Below are 18,313 nucleotides of genomic sequence, written 5' to 3' on the forward strand. Positions count from 1 at the left end.
CATCCAAGCCACCTGTTGCCCTTGAATTTCATCCAGTCAACCTTAAACACGGCCCTAGGTAAACACACTGCATTTGAGGGCGCATTAAATGAATGCACCAACATTTCTCGACCATCAGGTCTGCGGCCCTACTGTACACCTTTGAATTAGGTACCTAAAATACCCCGGTAAAACTATCCAACAGTGCAAATGGGGGAAACGCCAAGTGATTTGGTCGGATGCATAAGCCAAGAAACTCAAGTTGACTATCTGTCCATTCATCACGCCGTCTTCCTGCGTGATCAGTACAGGACCAGGCTATCCCCAGAACACATAAGACACAAGGCAGGAAAAACCCAGAACGGCGTGCGAGCCGATAAACTCAGGCTTTAAACAGAGATTTGTTATAGCTATCGATTCCAAGTCCCGATACGATCTTTCAAGAAATATTTAATATTCTTTGCATTTGTCGGTTCAGTAGAGCCTCGCAATTTCGCAGTATGCAGAGGCCTGGAGGGTGGGATGTCACCAAAAACAAGGGTGCAATGTTCACCTTGTAAATGACTGTTATGAAAAATCAAACTGCAGTTACATCACCTGGCCACCAGGGTGATTATTTTGGAAAATGAAGAATATGGCAGCAGGAAAGATCAAAGAATGAGCAACCTTGTTTCAGTTTATTTACAGAAAATTCACACCCTTTGATAGAGTTCTTTAAGTTTTTTTTCTACAAATTAAATCCACAAAGTTTGAATTAGCACTTTTCACAAAACTGCCACTATGAGAAATAATTAGCATTTGTAAGTTTTAGCGTTGAAGCAGAAAGCAAACGACGGCGGCGGCAGAGGTGCACACCAGGTCCTGCTCTCCCCTACCCCCACGCAGCCATGACACCCCCTGCCAGGCCAGACTTCCTCCATAGATGCTTCTATAGATATGGAGCAGGATGTATTAATATTTACATCACAATCATTTGGGAGATGTTTTTCTCCAAAGCTACACGAGGATCAGAGATCAGGGCTGATACACGATTACTCTGCTGGGAACGAGATGCGACTCCACAACCTTTCGGATACGTGCACACATCCCTAACCCTCAGTTACAGCCTCAAGCAGGACACACACATCCTCAGACAGCAGGGCCGTAACAATGCCGGCTTATACTGTTGTGTCGGCTCAGTGAACGACAACATACCTTAAACTTAAAGGTTACTGTGGTCTAATGAGCAGGGAGACTGTCTTAGCTGACCATGAGCCGGAGAGGACTACTCAAAGAAAACATCAATCTGTCTAATTTACTGCCTTGACTTCCTGCGCTGCTTTAAGCGACACGGTTCCACGCCGACTCCGGGGGCTACGTCATGTGACTGCAGGCCGCCACCCGCCACGGGTCACACGGGCCAGTGCAACTCCATCACTCCTGACCTTTGAGGGACGGTGCCGCACCTCCCCATAAAACGCAGCTGAACGGACCAGATGGGAGCTGAGAAGCTGGTGCAGTTTGACTAGCGACCCGGAACAGTGCCGGCGTGTCGGAAGAGAGACGGTGCACCTTTAATTCAACGGCTTTCACTGATCTGGGGGCGGGACGCTGCATTGTTTATAATTAACAAGACCTCTCACGCCGTGGGGGGGGGGGGGAGGAACCGGGCGCAAGAAGCGTGCCAACCTCGTCAGCCTCGGAGATCCAACAGACCATAACGCCATGACGACGATAGAGCTGGCCGGCACCCCGCCCTCATTTTGGCTGGTGGGGGCAGCCGTCTGTCACACGTCGCCTTCAGCCAGCTCTGAAACGCCGTGGCGGCTTCACGCCCCGCCTAAGAGAGCGTGTGCGGATGGAAACGCTCAGCCCCCCCCCCTTATGAAGCTCCGTTTACACACGCTGTGGTAGAGCTGATGTCGCTCCCATTTAAACCACTGTAACCATAACACTCGGACAGCGGAGCCACCCACTCTTCCCCGAGAGTTTCTCAAAACATCTGCACTGTGAAATTAAAACTGTACAGTCTCAAGTGAGGGACAGATTAGCCCTCAAGCATTTACACGCACTTCTCAGCTGCAAGGTACTTATGACACAGATTGAGAAGAAATGGCTTGATTTCTCACACTTCCATACTACACCCAGCTCGATACATAAAACCGGCCCCACAAGATTCAAGCAGGAGAACCTCATGAAGATAAGGATGATCACAGGTTATCTACCCTTATCCGCATCACAACATGCAGTTCACATTCCACACGCACACACACATAACATACCATACCATACATCCCCACTGCGCCATTATAATCCGCATTTAGCAGGACGACAGAGGCGTATACATAGCAGGCAAAGGTGCAAATCTCCACACGTCAGAAAGCGTCGGCTTAAATTTACTCGGGAGAAGTTTGCTCTGTGTAACAGCGTCGACCGTCATTGCTCGAGTCACTTTATTCTGCAGATTTCTGAGAAACTTACACCCGAGGACAAAAACACCCAACACCCATTATGTGTCTGTCGTATCTAGTACTTGCAAAAGGATTTTCCTCAAATGAGAGAAAGGAGGGACAGAAAGATGGGAGCATAAACACGGCACCTCTACCAAGATCAATCCAATAAAGCTTCATCACATAGGATCCTATAGGGGGCGCTACTGAGCAGGCCACCAAATTCAAGGAAGAGGTGCGTCCTGAGCGCCAGCAGGTCCCAGCGATGGCACCGCTGAGCTCCACTCGACCCCTGACCTCAGTCGCAGAAATAAACGCTCTCCTCGGGTCGGAATGCGCGCCCCCCCCCCACCCCCACCCGACTGCACATACTTGGCACCGCAAACCCATGCACCGATACATATCAAATAATTCAGCGGCGCTTTCGCCACCTCCCCCGCCCGGGAAGTGGTAACACCACCTGCATAAGCACAGATTCGGCAAAATCGCAGGGATCAGTAACACGGACCGTCCCGAAAACATGGGCCGCCACACCCGCAGACGCGCCAAGAATACACCCCCCATTTGCTACCGTCACGGACAGAAGCCTGTTCTTGCTTCTCCACCGTTCAGGGTGATTATGTTTAATGCCCCCCCAGCAGGGTGTGTGAGATGGCGTATCTGAACTGTGTAACCATAGTAAAAAAAATATATATATATAAAAAAAAACATCCACGCTTTACCCAGGAAAAGAATTTCCTACTGTCAGAAGAAAAAAAATGGGCTCCAGTCCAGCTGCCAATATAGACTCTTCTATTCCTTCATGTTACATTGTCAAGAACCCCCCCCCCCCCACCGAGCCCCCCTCCCCTTGGCACTGCCAGAGCCAAAACAACTCAGTATATCACCTCACTAATAATACGCCGACTATTAGCGTGGATCCCGGGGGCTACAGAGAAGATCCAGTTGTTGGGACATTCATTCGATATCTCAGACTCTTAGACTAAGCAGCACAACAGAAGAGAGAATAATGTAAGATGCTGGTCTACCACCCCCCCCCCACCCCCCACCCAAAACAACATGTGCAAACATTGGAAAACTGCATCCTGTACAAATGTATCTGCGGAATGGAGAAATCATGTTCTGGGCTGTTGGCAGGGGGGGGGGGTGAGGGTGGGAGAGGCACAGATAAGGGATTGAAATAAGATACAGATGGAGTCAGCGACCAAAAATCCATAAGCAGAAGAAAAACAAACCGCCCACCCCTTTAAAAAAAAAAAGAAAATGAAAAGTCTCAGATAGGAGCCACACAGAAATGTGTACACCCCCACAGTAAAGGGTATAGCAACCCGGGGGCCAAAGCCTCCCTTCGATCGTGTCATTCGTAAGGGGGGGGGGAACAGGCCACATGTTTTCGATAAGCCTCCCAGAGAGGCTGTGAGGTAACGATGAAGTCACGCTCACCCTGCGCTGAAGGTCCAGACGAATTCTGAAAACAGGCCGCAGGAAAGCGCTGGTGTAATCTGGGTTGGGGGGGGATTGGCATGCCACCACACTGTTAAACGCGCCGGGGCTCGGGGCAAGGCCTGGTCGTGCCTTTGTTGCCAGGGTGAACGACAATAACGTAGGGAATGGGGGGGCGGGGGGAGGGACGCTCATATTCGGGTTCCCCTCGAAGTCGCCTCGCAACATTACACCCTCAACAAAAAACACAAGGGGTGGCTGACTGTGTTGGGGGAGGGACCCCCCCCCACCCTTTCCAGAAGGTTACATCATGTCATACGAGTCAAAAAAAAAAAAAGCACAATTGTGAACCTCACAAGTGTGAGGCTCGGGGTTTGGCGTCAGCCCACAGCCTGTCAGGGTGGATCGGCCTGAGCGACAAGCGTTTCAGGGCAGGAACCCAACACAGCTGTGATCGCTTCAGCCAGACTTTGGCCTCCAGTACGTGCTCAACGAGTGTGACCTGAGGAGATGGAGGAGGTGGCTAGCCACCGCAGAAGAGAGATCTCTCGGAGAGATGACGCTGGCGGCAGTATGGAGTGGATAAGCCTCACAGCTCGTAAACCACGCTTGGAGATCTCGCAAGTATACGAATCGCGTGGAGAGCGCCTGTCGTTCCTGACAGCGCTCCACCCCAACACCTACTATCCATTCCGATAAAATGACACCCTGACCCCCAGCGCTTATTCCTGAGGTTATCAAAAGGTAAAGGGGGCTTTAAATGTTCAGTAGAGGGGTGACATTGTTTCACTACCCCTCCGGGTCTTCAGTAAAGGTCATCTCAGCCTCCGGGCCCTTGTAGAATAGCCAACGTTTTACAGCATGTAGTCATGGGTTTGCACGGCGGCGCACTGCCATCTCCCAAGGTTCAAACCTCACTTCTTCTCTGTGGGAGTGGAGTTTAGATCTTCTCCCTGCTTAACCGACATACTAGTCACAGTGAGTGGCCATGTGCATGTTTCTGTGTAAGCCTTCCCTGAGACGTTATCTGTCCAAGTTGACCCTAGCATTGCGACTTCTGCTACCGAGAACAGGTTCCAGGCCCCATTGTGACCCCCACCAAGATTAGCAGGTGGAGGAGTCAACTAAACCAACATATCAGCCATTTTCATGAACTAATTCGTTAGCTTAGCAAAGCTGGGGGGGCACCAGGACCAGACTGGGGGGCCCCACACTCATGCCTGTGAACCAGACGGAAGAGACTAGCTCAAAAGCAATACAAGTTCCCAAACATTTCTGATTTATGTTGTGTGGAAAACATTGCAATTCTAGGAAAAAGCAAAGATTTTAATTATTTTTCCCCTTACAATAACTGACAGGCATTTTTCAGAAGCACAAACGTGTATCTTTTTTTAACTTGCGCGCAGCATGAAGCACCCGGAACTCTCACCCCCCCCCAGCCATAAAGACCATGCGTGAAACAGCATGACACCGCGGATGGGGTACGAATCAGCCTGTCCACAGAGCCAGCCAGACAGCCAGCAGGGCGTTTCGATCCCCCTCCTCCCCTCCCCTCCCCTCCCCTCCCCAGCCCTGAAACAAGTATCCGCTAAAGAACAAAAACAATAACACGCTATGGGAAAAGGTTCACTGAGACGCAGCACCAGAAACCCAAGACAGATGCAAGAAGTGTTACAAGACAGAACGCGCCGGTGAACGTTACGCACCACTGCATCACGCCTGCATTTTAATTTACGCAAATGCCCTGAAACACCCCTCTTATACCCCACCCAAGTCTATGCCCCCCCCCCCACACACACAAACAGGTACATGCCAGAAGACCTGCACACAAAACATCCTCAGGACAAGTTTGAGGGAGGACCCTGTCAACATAGCTTTGAGTAACTTCCTTAACCGGAATTTCAAAACTCCAATTTCTCAGCAAACTTTCACTCCGATTTGGCAATTTTTGGGAGATTTGCTCAACTGCACTTGCTGCATCACTGGCCGCTGGTGAACTTGCTCACAATAGGGCACTCCCCATTCGCACTGAATAATAAACCCCTTGTCATTCTACTGACTAATCTACCAAATGCGTTCATTTTACTTAACAGAAACACATCGTCTAAGAGCACGGGACACCACCAGGTTAATGGCTAACACACGCTAACAAAGTCATTCATGATTCCAGCAAGAAACGTCTTGTCTCTTTGGGGCTCATAAACGAGGCTAATCAATCACCGTTTTTGGGCACCTTATAGAAGACCTCCGAAAGGCGATTCTCATTCATACTTCCATACCACCTTCTCCAGCACATTTCATTTGCTATTGTAAGGGCCAGAGGGGTATAATGATTCAAGCGAGTGATAGAAGCCTAATTGATTTTTTTTTTTGAACATCATAAATCACGTGTAAAAACCCCCAGCAGCAATTTTCCAAATGAGCCGCAGTATAAATAACTCCAGGCCCTTCCGAAACGGCCCGGCGTGCCGTAATAAACTGTCACCGGTGGGGTGTAAGAGCCCGCCTGCAGTTGGACTCGGCCCCCCCCGCGACTCCCCGTCGGCCCGCAGCAACCGCTAATTTCTCTATTTCACAAATTCAGTGCTTATGAGCTGCTAAAATCCAGGATTTATAAACAGTGTTGGGGAAGTCACTCACAGAAGAAATCCATTACAGACGGCGGTGACAAGTTCAGGTCCAGAAAGTACAAATCCAGACCATGGTTTTGTTTCAGCCAAGCAGTTGAGTATAAAGAGTCACAGTCACAGAGTATTCAACTGGTTGGTTGAAACAAAACCTTGGTCTGGATTTGTACTTTCTGGACCTGAACTTTTCACCTCCGTCTGTAATGGATTACTTCTGTGAGTGACTTCCCCAACACTGTTTATAAAGTACTCAGTCTGAGTAATTTGGTTCTTCAGACTGGGATGACAGGAGTTTCATATGGGTTTAATGGGACGAGTAGGCCTATTTTAATATGGTCAACGGCCATTCTTTTAAATCACAGTATGGCGAAAAATACAAGTACCAAATGCGTAATCTCTGTGGATAAGCGGTCTGAATGGTGACAGGTAAGATTTCGTTAGAAACCCTTTTTTAAAAAAAAGAATGAATATTTTAGGGGAAACCATGATCTGGTCATCTGTAGGCTATTACTGACAATAAAGTCCAGAGTCCTTAAAATGAACAACGGTGGCTACAGGAAAATATACCAAGACTCGTTTATAGGGCGAGATACAACCGGCAAACATTCATCTCACGCAAAACAAAAAGGAGTGTTTGGCATTATAAAGACCATTTAAAGAGCAGCTCATTCTGCACCCTGAAAATACGAACCCTGGAGGGGAAGCGTGGTTCGACAAACTATAACTGTATTAAATGCCTTTGATGAAGACCATCTGCTCCATTAAGCGCACCACCCCTGCATGTCCAAACACCCTCCCTGCGCGCAGCTTTAGATGCATTGCGGCTTATTTCTCTAAGAGAGCCAGGATCCCTTTACGATCCATTCTTCAGGCTGCACATCGCCGGGAAGCGAGCCAGCGCTCCGCCGCCCCACCCGCGACCATCCCCGAGCGGCGCTGGAAGGTGTCACCGACTGTCAGGGACCAGAGTGAGGAAATCACACTGCAAATCTGAAACTGAACAAGGACGTTTGCTCACTTCAAATTAAACAACGGCCACTTTTAAATCGACATCCTTATTCGTTAGAAAATGAAAAATAAATGAGCTACAGAAAGATCCAGCTGCCGGCGCCGTAATTAACGCGCTTGATCTTAGTCTAAGTCTAATAGCAAAATTTGCATTTGTGAAAACCGGTGGAAGTTGGAAACAGTGAACCGAGGGAGCGATTTTATTAAACATCCCAATGACTGCGGTGACTTTAAATCCAAACAGGTACCAGGATGTAAGCGGGCTTCCCATCCGATCAGATAAAGATGTTGACAATTAAACAAAACTCCACATCCAGCTGCCCATCCCAGAATTTAAATGCAAGATCTGAAACCCTGAATTTTTGCACAGCGACTCTTAAGAAATGTACTATCCGAGCAGTTCTAATGAAGGCATAAGTGACTGTGTAAGGCAGCACTTTCTAACAAATCCTGACTACGGCAGCCACGGTCGTTATCATCCTTCCCCGGGAACGGAAACGATTAACGATTCTCAGCCTTGGCAACTGGTTCCATAACGCACGAAACAATGTGGCCCTATGGAGGAAGGCAGAGTTGTAGGTGGGCATCCCATATGGCGCGGCACCGTGGGAATGCAGGGATTGCTCACGTTTACCTCTAAGCCGCCACGCTTTGGATGCATGCATGCATGCTGCGTAATGCATTCGCATCCCAGCAAACCAGAAATGACCGGTCTCATAAACCACACCGGCTTAGAATCATCTTCGCCGCCAACTTACCGCGACCACGCGTGTCTTATGTTACTTCTACGCGCTTTCGGACGGTCAGTCCGCAAGAGGCGGTGAGACCTACGAGCTGATCACAGCGGGATAGTTAGCAATGTGGCTACGGCTAGTTTACTCACAAACAAACGCCGCAGCCCGTTTTAAGTATACACCCCTTGCACGAAACGCGTCTTATTATTGAACTCGCAAATCATATAAACGTTACCATACACTAAGACGGGACGAGCAAGTAGCGTTCACTTTACATTACCCCTATTAGTAAGTACGATTTAACTATAGCAAGTTATCTCGACCGCTATCTACAATTAAGGAATGGAATTACCTGAAACAGTCACGTAAACAGCAGAAGTAAAAGCAAAAAAAGAACAGCGATCGGCCACTTTTCATTCAGTCCCTCCGCGCTGATCGGGATTGTTGCGGATGCGGCAGCTCCTGTTGCGAGCGTTTTTGAATTTAACACTCACTATTTGGCAGGAAGTAGTCACTGCCTCCACCTCGCTTTACTAACACGGAGATCACAATCTGGCAGATTCACCTACGGAAAGATCCCCCGGACCGTGTTACTCTCTTATGTATTTACGAGGCGTGTTTCTAGACATAATATTCTTTATTTTTACAACGTGACATCTCTTTTCTGTTTCAATGCATCAGCATTTTTAAAAGTCATTATATTGCACTGGCACATCACTTTTACAGCCTATATTTTTCATTTGGTCTTGTGTCGTCAGGTTATAGATTTAATTGTTGTAATATGTTGTTATTTTAGTACTCTTAACCATACTATTTATACTGCGGAAACCTACATGTACAATTTCACTACCGTGTACGTTTACACGAACAAGGCGTATAAATAAATATGAAAAAAACAGCTGGTACAATTATTTTATATTATATTGTTATATATAAGAAAGAAAGAAATACAATTCTGCCCACAGATACCGTAAATCCCCGAACATTTGTCACAGTAGGTCATTTTATCTTACAGATTTGCGCATGTCGGCGCCATGCAGGTACATCAAACCAACGCCCACTCGCCGGAGTTGGCTCGCATCCCAGTCAGGTAGACTCACCCAGGGATCCCCGATGTCTTCTTTTCTGGGTCCGCAGGCGGCGAGTTTTCTAGCAGTTTGTGTAGGAACCGTATTTCCCCTGAGTAACCGCGTCCCGCAGTGCTGCATCACGCCAGACCGGTACCGGCACTGCTTCTGCGGGCTGCCAGGGGCGAAGCTTCCAGATTCATCTGCACGCCGCTCTGACAGCTGGGGTTTCCGCGAAATACTGCAAAGAAAGTGCTCCTGCAATGGCATCAACCGCAGTAAAACCAAGGATGAGAAGCCGGCTCGAAGAGGCTCTTCGCCCCCTCCCTCATGTATAGACATTTACTGCATTGCTGTTGGCATAGAAATCATAACTTAATAGGCCCATAACATGCCCCTGCTCATTTGTGAATTAAAAAAAAAAACATCCCGTTGTTCTCATAATTGGTAGCAAAGTGGACGTAGACATGCAATGGCCGTAACCACTCATACGGAGAATTAATAAGGCTGAGATGCATAAATAATACCTTAGACCCGCAGTGCCCCGACAAACTGAGCTGGTTTTATCAACTGACTTACCGCCTTTAGGCAAGAACGATGCCGTATCAGGTAATACTGGTGCGCTTCGTCAAAACAGGATTTCTTTCGGGAACACGATCCCCCAGGCTGTTTCTGTTCGTGTTATATCATTCATAACAGTTCCCACGAATCAGTCGTATAATTTAGAAGCGCAACCCGCAGTTATTCCTTAAGATTTTTTATGAGTGAGTGGTGTTCATTGCCAGTTTGGCAGAAGTATTTTTTATAGTCATAGTCTATATTGTGTGCTGTTTATAGGTAATTAGGCCTAACTAAATAAATAAATAAATAATGGCATCCATGCCGAGAAGAGGCCACACATGTAGCAGGAATGAGATAACAAATCTAAATGGACAGACTTCATTAATCCCCATGGGGAAATTACGGTGTAAACAGCGACAACATGAAACATGCAATAGACCTAAAGCACAACTCAACTTTTATTAAGAATGCAAACGCAAAACTCCAGGGATACGCCGCAGCAGGTGGGCTGGAAAAACCAGCACCGTTAGCACTTCTGCCTTGATTTAGTTGCACGGCATTTTAAGTTTTTTTTCTCTTCCCTTTACTATCACTCTATCCCACACCCACATGCCCGCTTTGGATAAATACGCCCCCCTGTGGCCGTATGTGATCTGCACCATCACCGCCTCGGCGGCCATTTCTCCGCAGCCTCCGCTGTGGGGTCGTCAAAGTCAAAAGCGTCGCAAATATGAAGCCGAAGCCGTCTCAGTCAAACAAAAATACATCTACGAATTTATGTCTCACTTTATCTGCTTTGACATTTGACACAAAAAGCTTCCGTTCCTTTCTTCTTGAAATTTTACACCGGCAGCACTGCAGTGCCCCCCCACCGGCCCATAATACCGCTGAAGCAATTCCGTGACTTCATCCCTCATTTCCAGAAGAGAGACGCCAGGCCATTAGCTACAGTTTACGTGTAGTCGCTTAACTAAAACTTTATTCCAAAAGAACGTGTGAGTTTTATCCGTTTAGGCTATATAACTGGATATTTCACTGGAGACTTTAGGTCCTTCTTGAAGTGCACTACTGTGGGAAGAACCACCAGGCATGTCTCAGTAACCACACCAGTAACACCACTTAAACAGGCCCTCTCCTTGCATACGCCCTGTCTGCCAGCTTTATTGCGTCTGAATGGTAATACGCACCTCCCCTAATATGCGAATTTGAGTTTTAAGAATAGAAGCGCAGTGGAGAATTCATTTGCATGGTTAGATGATCACTTCATGCTGAAAATGTCACAGCAGGACACTTGGGTCCTTAATATCATCCCTTAGAAATGCCATCAAGCTGACAGCTCAGCGATGTTCTGTAATTTACGAGCGCAGTGTTCTCCTTTACAAATAAGCATTTTTCAAATGCCATAAGATACTATACAAAGACATCCGGATATCTGTCAATTCACCATCCATCCATCCATCCATCCATAGCCACTTGGCCAGTATACAGGGTTTTGGTGACCCTGGTGCCAGATTCCAGGAAACATAGGGCACCCTTCAATGGAGACAGCATTTCCAGGTAAATACCTAGACGGGTAACAGAATCTGTTTAATTTGAAGTCAAGTGTCTGCAGTCTACAAACTCGTTTACTTTAAGTCTGCAATCAACCAAACTGATCGCATCACGTGTTTAATGAGCAGTTTCCGTTTTCAGTCTTCTTCTTACCCGGTCACAGTGAAATTCGTAAACATTTGACCCATACCAACGTGTCAGCCACAGAAAACACGACTCAAACTAGTTGAACTCGTTTTGATAATACAGGTGTTTTTACGTGATTCAGACATACATCATAATCTTGTGGTTGGTAAAAGATTCTTCAGTTGCTAAACTGAGCTCTGCACTCAAATGCTGCATATGGGTGAAAGTCCACGTTGTATTTCATATGCTCAGTTGGGGAAGAGCGTCGTACCCAGCATTTCTGTCTTGAGCTATCTGTTAATCATTTGTCCTGATGACTTGGATGTGGACTATACAATTCTGTTATTTATATTTGATAATCCAAATACAGTTTAATTTTATAAATTGCACATTAGTTTTATTTCGACTCTACGTCGAGATACTTACGCTCAAATAGTTTGCTTATGCTGCCACCTAGCGTGAAAATCACGCAAATGAATAAAACGCAACAGATGCGCGGTGTAGGACGCGCGGGCGCCGTAACATTAACTATTTGAGATCCATCAGTGACGAGTGGATATTCAGGTAATGTTAAGCTTTCGACTAATGCAATAAATTCAAAATGATAAAATAAGATGTTATTTTGTTTTCTGTTATATATATTTATATTTCACTATCACATGCTGAGTCATCAATGTCATATACCCACTCAGTGTAAAGTCCAAACGACAGCCGCATACTCTTCATAAACTAAGATTATTAGTTGTTCACATTCATCCAGAGCACTTTCGCCATACCTCTCAGCAGTAAGCTCAGGTGAATGTCCGTAGACTTGAGCTGTATGTATTTTAATAGCTTTAAACTTGTCTCCCGGTTGCAACTATCGTTTAATACACGTGTCGCTAGTCTCTTACTAGTTCATTATCAAAAGATGTCATTTAGCTGGACGTTTCTCATCCTCTAGTGGGCCTCTAGTGGGCCTCGGTTCGGCCCGTAATCCCTTGATCAGATCCACATGGTAAACCGTCTTATTGCACGAGCTTTTCTTCTGACCCGTTGTTATAGTTTTATCCACCAGGTGTCGCAAACAAAGATCACTGTAGAAAGTAACCACTGATCCAGGATTAACTGTAAATCTGCAGTAAAATCTAGAACTATGCAGGCGTTTCTTTATGCACTATAAACTTTCCATCCATCCATCCATCCATTTTCTAAACCCACTTGTCGTATGCAGGAACATGGAGCCCATCCATGTAATATTTCCATCCATCCATTTTCTGCCACTTATCCAGGGATGGGTCGCAGGGGCAGCAGTCTAAGCAGGGATGCCCACACCTCCCTCTCCCCAGCCACCTCCTCCAGCTTCTCCGGGGGAATACCAAGGCGTTCCCAGGCTGGCTGAGAGACGTCGTCTCCCCGGCGTGTCCTGGATCTGCCCCGGAGCCTCCCGGTTGGACATGTCCGAAACACCTCCCCATGGAGCCGTCCTGGAGGAATCCTAGATAGATGCCCAACCCACCTTAACTGGCTCCTTTCCATGTGGAGGAGCAGCGGCTCCCCTCTCGAGTGTCTGAGCTCCTCACCCTCTAAGGCTGAGCTCTGACCCCTCGCAAGGAAAGCATGTATCCACTGTGTCATTTTTTCAGTCATTACCCAAAGCATTACCCTAGGTGAGAGTAGGAACTTACACTATATAGACAAAAGTACTGGGACACCTGGCCATTACACCCACAGGAACTTTTATGGCATCCCATTCTAAATCCATAGGCATCAATATGGAGTCGGTCCCCCCCCTTCCCACAAGATTTTGGAGAGTGTCTGTGGTTATTTTTGCCATCAGAGCACCCTAGGCTACAGTTCGGTGCTCGATTTTGTAATAATATCATCGGATCTGCATCCACATGTTTCGGACACTTGGGTGAAGAGAGGAGCTGAGCTGTCAACTGCAGTGCTGTCACCACACGGTAGGTAAGGTGGCGAAGGGGCAGGAGAGAATTCACCAGTTAGATATAGGGGATGATTAGGAGGCCAGATTTGAAAGGGCCACAGTGAGTGATTTTAGTCAGGACATCAGGGTACCACCCCTACTCTTTCAAAATATGCCCAGAGAGTCAGGACCTTGGTTTTATGTCTCATCCAAAGGACAGCACCATTCTTACAGCACACTGTCCATGTCACTTACCCGGGTGATTGGGATCCACACAGATCACAGGACAGGCTAACCTGTAGGCCACAACAACACCTTTTGCAGCAGCAACCCAGCTTTCCCAGTTGGTCTCCCATCCAAGTACTGGCCAGGCCCTGACCTGCTTAGCTGTAGGTGGATTATCTGGTCTGATTGGCAGGTGGTTTTCTTGGGTTGTTTTTGGTTGCCATGCCTCTTTATCATGGTGTGGAGATGATGAAAGTATCTTTGGATTGGCAGACTGGGGTGGTGGCCCCAATATATAAGAATGGGCACCGGAGGATGTGTCCCATGTTCAGGGGGATCACACAGCTCAGCGTCTCTGGGAAGGTCTATGCTGGGGTACTGGACAGGAGGGCTCACCCATTGGATGAACCTCAGATCCAGGAGTGACAATGCGGATTCTGGTCCTCGTCATGGAATGCGAGACCAACTCATCACCTTCACAATGATACTGGAGGGTTCATGGGAGTTTGCCCAAGCAGTTTACATGTTTGGACTTGGAAAATACATATGATTGTGTCCCATGGGGGGTCCTGTGGGGGGGGGCTTCGAGAGTATGAGCTATGGGGTGTGCTGTTGTGGGCCCTCAGATCCCTGTATAAATGGAACGAGAGTTTGGTTTGCATTGCCGTCAGTAAGTCTGACTTGTTTCTGGTGGGTGTTGGACTCCGGCAGAGCTGCCCTTTGTCACCGATCCTATTCATAACTTTTATGGACAATCCTGTTTGGTGGCCTCAGGATCGTCGTAATGCAGAAGCCGTACTATTCTGTTGTGGTAAGGAGGGAGCTGAGCTGGAAGACAAAGCTTTTGATTTGCCAGTCAATCTACGTTCCTCACCTATGTTCATGAGCTTTGCTTAGTGACCAAAACAATGAGATGATGGATACAAGCAGCAGAAATGAGTTTCCTCCGCAGGGTGTCTGGGCTCAACCTTAGAGACAGGGTGAGGAGCACCGAGAGGAACTAGTTGAGGTGGTCTGTGCATTTATCTAGGATACCTCCTGGATGGCTCCCAGGGGAGGTCTTTTGAACTGGAAGGAGACCCCAGAGCAGACCAAAGACGTGCTGGAGAGATTATATCCCGGAGGAGCTGGCTGAGGAGAGGGAGGTCTCAGCACCCCTACTTAGACCTCCTGCAATCTGGACCCAAATGAGCTGCAGAGAATGGATGGATGGATATTTATGGACTGTGTGGCAGATAGTTTGGCAACCTTAGTGTGTTATTGGACTTTGCCTGGTAGAAGCCCCACAATGATATGAGGAGAACATTCAAACTCCACACTAGCAGAGCTGGAGACTCAACCCCTAGTCTTTAGATGTGCGAAGCAACAGTGTTAGCTACTGCGCCACTGTGCCAACCACACTATGCACTGATTTACGATAATTACACTAATATCAACTTTTCCGAAAAATGAAGTGAGATTAGGGGTTTAAAGGCTTCCTCAATGAGTTTGTCATCTACTGTACATGACTATTAATTTTTTAATGAGTGGATCAGTTCTCAAAATGGAGATATTTACACACTGGCTGACAGTTCATGGCTAAGTCATGCAAAAATAGAAACTGCAATTTGTTCCCATGGCTGATGAAAGACATTGTTATAGGAAGACGTTGTTCCCCTAATGAACTGACCATTTTGTTTCCTTTCTTTTCGATGTCATTCCTGACTGACAACGGGCATCACTTTCCTCAGATCCAAAAGGTGAAATCCACTGTGACCGTAACACAATAAGACATCGCATAGCCAAAATGAATAAATCATTTTAAAACGCAGCCACTAATTCTCAGAAATAATGACGGGGAGTTCTTTCACGTAATTCCTTCATTGTTGCTTTCTGTGTATTTTACTCTTTAGAGATTTTTTCTTGTTTTCTCTAAATCCTTTCTTTTTGTTCAATGCACAGCAGCGCAGCGGAACCGCAGTTTATCAAGACCGTTATAGCTCACAAGAAACCCAATGAGGGAAAGCGAATGATATGCAACATCGAAGTATCGATTGCATCAAACTCTGTTACCAAATTCTGTGATAATTAACAGAGTGCTGGATGGGTGATGGCGAGCTGATGGAGACGCCCAATTGGGCCTCGGCCCTGTAACCCAATAAGCAGTGTTCCACTGAAGAACCGGGGGGTTGTTGGATCAAGTCCCAGGAGGAAATCCACTACAATATCTTTTAGAAAACCTGCTTAACCTGAATTGTTCTGTTAAAATATGTGGGCGTATAAATGGACGAAATTTAATATCCAAGTAATAAGAAAAAATGCTGAAAAAAATACTGGACCCACAAACGAGAAGCAAATATGTTTCTGTTTCTCAAGAGATGCTATGAGAGCATAAACTACACCATGGTGAATCTGCTTTTGGTGGCGGCGCTGGAAGTTCAGCCCGCTGCCAGGTGCGTGACCACAGCCCATAGATAAAAATGATTGGGGATGAAGAAAGTAGGACTATGTCTCATTTGAAAAACTGTTCGCATGTTACCACTGCTAATTGTAGCCTAGATGAGTTTGATGAGTTTTTATGGAAGGTGAACCAAGGGATGGGTAGAGAGAGACAGCTGTACTTCCTGCGGGCATAAACCACCCGCTTTTCTGCTTCATTGTAATGGCCCTTTTGGGACAAATTAGTTTCTCAATGTATACATTTTTTATATGAATGAAATTGTATCATACTGGAAGATATTCGTTCCCGCATGCAACAATTATGACATGTAAGCACGGTCGACATTTAAGTCTAAGAAGGTGTGGGGGGGGAAATAGATATTATTCTGGGATTATACTAATAAATTACATTTTTTCCACACATCTTTATTTTTTTTCAAATTGCAATAAAAACCTCAAATATTTTATGAATTTATTACCCTACCGTTTCTATATTTGCTGCAGAGTCTGTTCAAATGCTTCATGTACGATAACAGTGGCATCCAATTCTGGGCGTCCCCTGCCTCGTGCCCTGTGATAGACTGGCATCCTGTCCAGAGCGCCCCCTGCCTCGTGCCCCGTGATGGACTGGCATCCCGTCCAGAGCGTCCCCTGCCTCGTGCCCCGTGATGGACTGGCATCCCGTCCAGAGCGTCCCCTGCCTCGTGCCCCGTGATGGACTGGCATCCCGTCCAGAGCGTCCCCTGCCTCGTGCCCCGTGATGGACTGGCATCCCGTCCAGAGCGTCCCCTGCCTCGTGCCCCGTGATGGACTGGCATCCCGTCCAGAGCGTCCCCTGCCTCGTGCCCCGTGATGGACTGGCATCCCGTCCAGAGCGCCCCCTGCCTCGTGCCCCGTGATGGACTGGCATCCCGTCCAGAGCGCCCCCTGCCTCGTGCCCCGTGATGGACTGGCATCCCGTCCAGAGCGCCCCCTGCCTCGTGCCCCGTGATGGACTGGCATCCCGTCCAGAGCGCCCCCTGCCTCGTGCCCCGTGATGGACTGGCATCCCGTCCAGAGCGCCCCCTGCCTCGTGCCCCGTGATGGACTGGCATCCCGTCCAGAGCGCCCCCTGCCTCGTGCCCCGTGATGGACTGGCATCCTGTCCAGAGCGCCCCCTGCCTCGTGCCCCGTGATGGACTGGCATCCCGTCCAGAGCGCCCCCTGCCTCGTGCCCCGTGATGGACTGGCATCCCGTCCAGAGCGCCCCCTGCCTCGTGCCCCGTGATGGACTGGCATCCCGTCCAGAGCGCCCCCTGCCTCGTGCCCCGTGATGGACTGGCATCCCGTCCAGAGCGCCCCCTGCCTCGTGCCCCGTGATGGACTGGCATCCCGTCCAGAGCGCCCCCTGCCTCGTGCCCCGTGATGGACTGGCATCCCGTCCAGAGCGCCCCCTGCCTCGTGCCCTGTGATGGACTGGCATCCTGTCCAGAGCGCCCCCTGCCTCGTGCCCCGTGATGGATTGGCATCCCATCCTGTGTGCCACGCCCCTTCATTTACCTCAATGTGAAACCCCAATTGTGACCAGCTGTTTCCTGTTATTTTGGCTTGTCTTGTGTATTTCAGTCCGCGTTCAAGTCTGTTTCCCCAGGTCTGTCATTAACATGTACACCGTGTCGTTCTAGTTGCTTGTGTTTCCCCCAATAAATCCCGCATTTTGGACTCCCGCTTCCCAACCTTTATTCCCCAGTTCCTGTGTGCTTGGCCAGATGTCACACTCCCCCTGACCCTGTCCTTAATAATTAGTTGGAAGATGGATGGATGGATTTAATTTTTTTGCATAAACTGGTGTTTAATAATTTGTTAAAAATTATACTATTGCGTACCCATGCAATGATTAAAATTATTAATCTGCTGCTGATTGGTCCAACACCGTGACCCCCACCTCCGCCCCCAAAGACACACATCTGTGGGGCATTGGCCCCACCCTGGCCGAGAATAGAACAGAAAAGGTCAAAATGTCACCAGCGGCATGACCTGCAGGTCACAATTAGCCACAGGACTTCTGGGCATCTCATATCATCATATCATCATATCATCGTAATGACCCCTGAAAATACCCGGACAGAAATACCTTTAATATCCCGTCCCAAGAAGGTGAGTCAGAAGTGTGAAAACAAAGCTAAGGGCTTAAAAACAAGGCGGTTTGAGGGACGGAAACACCTTCAGGTCTGTCCGTTTTAATGGCTTCATTTAAGCC

At 47.8% G+C, this 18,313-nt stretch overlaps 1 protein-coding gene and 1 long non-coding RNA gene across 3 annotated transcripts in view; one reads left to right on the plus strand and one right to left on the minus strand.

Moving 5' to 3' along the window:
• The window catches only part of add3a (adducin 3 (gamma) a), a 66,566-nt gene extending 57,111 nt beyond the window's left edge, over positions 1-9,455 (minus strand). The window contains exon 1 of one of the 2 annotated variants that reach the window (XM_072703984.1): positions 9,321-9,455. The gene's annotated coding sequence lies outside the window, so the exon portion shown is untranslated. Of the gene's footprint in view, positions 1-8,572; positions 8,724-9,320 lie in introns of those variants that run through there. The other variant, XM_072703983.1, reaches the window with a different exon arrangement.
• Positions 7,573-9,531, plus strand: LOC111848375 (uncharacterized). Its single transcript, XR_002839288.1, has 3 exons — positions 7,573-7,730; positions 9,236-9,310; positions 9,421-9,531. It is a non-coding gene; the product is annotated as an uncharacterized lncRNA (long non-coding RNA).
• Positions 9,532-18,313: the final 8,782 nt, after the last annotated feature.

This window comes from Paramormyrops kingsleyae, chromosome 20 (assembly GCF_048594095.1).
Source record: "Paramormyrops kingsleyae isolate MSU_618 chromosome 20, PKINGS_0.4, whole genome shotgun sequence".
Lineage (NCBI taxonomy): Eukaryota > Metazoa > Chordata > Actinopteri > Osteoglossiformes > Mormyridae > Paramormyrops > Paramormyrops kingsleyae.